At 42.5% G+C, this 4381-nt stretch overlaps 1 pseudogene; it reads right to left on the bottom strand.

Annotated features, from left to right (window-relative positions):
* Positions 1-1877: 1877 nt before the first annotated feature.
* LOC119924024 lies at positions 1878-2518 on the bottom strand (annotated as a pseudogene).
* Positions 2519-4381: the final 1863 nt, after the last annotated feature.

Raw genomic sequence — 4381 nt, forward strand, 5'->3', positions numbered from 1 at the left:
TAGCTCAATTGTAAAATGGGGATTCAATACCTGTTCTTCCTTCTAAGACTGTGGGCCTCATGTGAGACAGGAACCGACCTGATTGATTTATATCTATATCAGTGCTTATATCAGTGCTTAGCAAATATCATTGAAAAATAATCCCATTTTGTCTCTTCCTTTTTCTTGTTGAAAACTGAACGAAGAGACTCATATATCTCTGTCCCTAGAGAACGAATATGAAAAGAGATGACAAAGCATCAATAAATCATATTTATTGAGCACTTACTGTGTGCAGAGCCCTGTACAAATAACTTAGGAGAGTATAATATAATGGAGTTGGTAGACACATTTCCTGCTCATGACAAGCTTATGTACTAGAGGGGGAGACAGTAGAATCAAGTAGAACAATAGTTCACCAATCATCATCATCATCAATTGTATTTATTGAGCGCTTACTGTGTGTAGAGCACTGTACTAAGCGCTTGGGAAGTACAAGTTGGCAACATATAGAGACAGTCCCTACCTAACAGTGGGCTCACAGTCTAAAAGGGGGAGACAGACAACAAAACAAAACATGTGGACAGGGGTCAAGTCGTCAAGTACATGTTGGCAACATATAGAGACGGTTCCTACCCAACAGCGGGCTCACAGTCTAGAAGGGGGAGACAGACAACAAAACATATTAACAAAATAAAATAAATAGAATAAATATGTACAAGTAAAATAAATAAATTAATAGAGTAATGAATATGTACAAACATACATATATACAAGTACTGTAGGGAAGGGAAGGAGGTAAGGTGGGGGGTGGGTGGGAGGAGGAGGAGGGGAAGACGAAGGAGGAGGCTCAGTCTGGGAAGGCCTCCTGGAGGAGGTGAGCTCTCAGTAGGGCTTTGAAGGGAGGAAGAGAGCTAGCTTGGTAGATGTGCGGAGGGAGGGCATTCCAGGCCGGGGGAGGACATGGGCTGAGGATCGATGGCGGGACAGGCAAGAACGAGGCATAGTGAGGAGGTTAGCGGCAAAGGAGCAGAGGGTGTGGGCTGGGCTGTAGAAGGACAGAATGGAGGTGAGGTAGGAGGAGGAGAGGTGATGGAAAGCCTTGAAGCCGAGAGTGAGGAGTTTTTGCCTGATGCGTACATTGATTGGTAGCCCCTGGAGATTTTTGAGGAAGGGAGTAACATGCTCAGAGCATTTCTGCACAAAGACGATCCGGGCAGCTGCGTGAAATATAGATTAAATATAATGATAAGCAATGGTAATAATATTTTATAATAATTGTGAATTATGTATAAATTTTATTTGTTTATTATTTATTTGTCATTGATAATTTATTCGGTTATAAATAAATGAATAATAAATAAATAAAAATAAATTATCATATATTATATAAATTTATAATATATGGATTCACCACAGTTAAAAATTTATTCCCCACAGTTTAAAAGGCAGAGCCCCCTTCAAGAGCCAGTCTCAGAGGAGCTCACTTGTGGTAGTTGCTTTAGAAATGGCCCCCAGCTTCAAAATGCCGTCAAGCAGTGGCCATGGCAAGTGGAGGCATGACTTGTGCAGGGGAGGGTGCCAGTCAGAAACTCTCCTTGGCCCCAGGCTTTGGGCCAAAGCCCTGTTAGATGCCCTGCGGTCATCCAGCTTTGCATGGGAAGGAAGGCAAAAGCTGTGACTGAAGGAGCCTGGAAGTAAATGATGAAGCACTTGAATTTGAAGCTGTAGGCTCCTGGAAGTTAGCGGCATGGAATGATGCAGTCAAAATGACACCTGTGAGAGACTGTTTCTACTACCCTGGAGAGGACTGGTTGGAGAAGGGAAAGACTGATGGCAAAGACTTCAGAAGGGGTAATAATCAAGTGATTATTTGGACCTGAGTAACTTTGCTAAGGTTAGAAATACAGGCCAACGACACTGGTACAGAATTTTTCTACATCTTGAGGAAGTAACTGGTCCGTATTAGCTATTCTGTTATCTAGATTGCCCATTTTATAGTATGTGAAAGCTTGTAGATATTCCTCAATAGAGGTATTTGGTGAGTCTTACTAGGAGGCACAGTTTAAGTTCATTTAAGCCCAAACTTCCAAAAGTTACTCACCAGAGAGATGAGGCATGGCAGCGATGAAAGTTGAAACAAATATTTCTTGAAATCTTTTCTGCTGCGACCAATGGTACCACTTTCAATGAGGGTTCCATTTTTGAATCATCCAAACATCACAATACGTGTGAGATACCAGCATAGCAGCAATAAGTAACAAATAAATGTCTCTTTACAAAACATCCAGGGGACCATGATTTTCAGGATTTGCCTGATCCTTGCAAAGAACACTTTGTCCACCATAGCCCAGCTCTTTCTTTCCCTCTTCTCACTGTTCTTTAATGGTGGCTTTCCAATTTTCTTGCCTTGGAGGGTGGAGTCCTGCTGCTGCCACTCTATCACTGGCGCTGCCTGTGCAGGAGGGCAGAGGCACAGGACGGCCACAGCCCACCAGCGATGAGTCCACGCCATGAGGAACTTGCTGTAGGCCGTCATGCTGCCCGGCCCGTGAGATCTCCTGACTCCCAGTCTCTTTCCATTAGGTCACATTGCTTCTCATTGCTCTTCTCCTTGGGGTTCACTAAATCCCCCAACCCAGGATGTGGGGAGAACCATTAAACGTGAGGTGCTAGGTATGAAACAATTTCAAAGGAAATGCTTCTATCATGCAGCAATTGGTGAGGACCTTGTGAGCACAGGACGTTGAGCAGGCACCAGAGTGGTTGGAGTTTAAGAAGGAATTGAAACCAATTTGTGGACGAGTCATTCAAAATTGGTTACACTAGAAGGAAAGTTATGGTTATATAGGAAAAGAAGGAATGCTACAAAGTCCCCTAAACATTTGGATCAGATGAGGTCACTGAGGGACAAAGAAGCAAGTGGCTTGCCTAAAGTCAAGACAAGCGTTGGAGCCTTCTGACTCCCAGGTCCATGTTCTGGACACTGCACTGTGACAGCAGTGGGCAGCGATAAGAAGTTGATGGATTGGGGATTTCTAAGGAAGTGAGAGGAAACCTCCCAAAAGCCTCACACAGCGACTGAAAGCACACACAAACAGGGAAGCAAAGGGAGAAAGAGTCATAAATGGAGATACAGAGGGATTCAGAAAGGCAAAAACAGAATCTCAGTTGGGCAGAGACAGGGTCAGAGCCACAGAGCCACAAAGTACCAGAATTCAAAGAGAGGAGAGAGGTTCAGAAAGAACATAGAAAACAGTATAATTGCATACAATATATTTTACAAAGCCTTTGAAGCTTTTAAGACCAATTAAAGCTAAAAGCTCAGCAAAATTTCTTACATTGCCAGTAATCTGGTTTTAGCTTCGTGTTCACAGATTCACTTTCTAACGCTAATCGATTTCACCAACATGAGGAAAAAGCATCAGACAAGAAACTCTTAAAACCTCTCCCAGCCAGAGTCAGTCCAATTGCTGGTATTCTATGTCGAGTCTTTCACCTCTCCTCTCTCTGCTATGCTAAGCTCTGTTATGAGTCCCCTCTACTTCTATGCCCATTCTCTCTTGGTGCTTACCCACTTTCATAGTTTCAGCTACCACCTCCATATGGAAAACTCCCCGCAGCACATATGTGTCCATCTAGAATCAAATATTTATTTATTTACTTATATAGAATTATTTATATTAATGTCTGTCTGTCCCTCTAGACTGTCTGTTGTTATATTGCACTCTCCCAAGTGATTAGTACAGTGTTCGTACACAGTAAGCACTGAATAAATGCAAGTGAATGAATGAATGGACTCCCAAATCTACTTCTTTAGCCCTACTCCTCATGTTTAACCTGCAATCCCACAGCCCCCTTGCCCCCAAGACATCTCCTCTTGGATATCCCACTGGCCCCTAAATCACCATCATCATCAATGGCATTTGTTGAGCACTTACTATGTGCAGAACATTGTACTAAGCACTTGGGAGAGTATTACTCAACAGTGGGTAAACGTATTCCCTGCCCACAATGAGATTACAGTCTAGAGGGGGAGACAGAAATTAGTATAAATAAATAATTTATAATATGTAATTTATGGATATATGCAGAAATGTGTCTTTATTTTCTGTTTTCCAGGTGCTAAGTACAGTCCTTTACTCTCAGTGGATACTCAGTAAATATTACTACTAATCCTTCTCTCCTTTGTCGTTCTCCCCTCTTCCTCCCCTCTTTCTCCCCTCTTCCTCCTCCTCTTCCTTCTCCTATTACTATTACTACTATTATCACTATTATAGCGGTCTGAGAAGACAGTGACCAAAACCGGTAGAATGATTTTATTTTCTTAAAAATTGCCTCCAATAGGAAAAGATTTTGGTGCTCATACCACTGATGAGGTTTAAGCCCACAAAGGAAACGG

The sequence above is a fragment of the Tachyglossus aculeatus genome, unplaced genomic scaffold (genome assembly GCF_015852505.1).
Source record: "Tachyglossus aculeatus isolate mTacAcu1 unplaced genomic scaffold, mTacAcu1.pri scaffold_78_arrow_ctg1, whole genome shotgun sequence".
Classification (NCBI taxonomy): domain Eukaryota; kingdom Metazoa; phylum Chordata; class Mammalia; order Monotremata; family Tachyglossidae; genus Tachyglossus; species Tachyglossus aculeatus.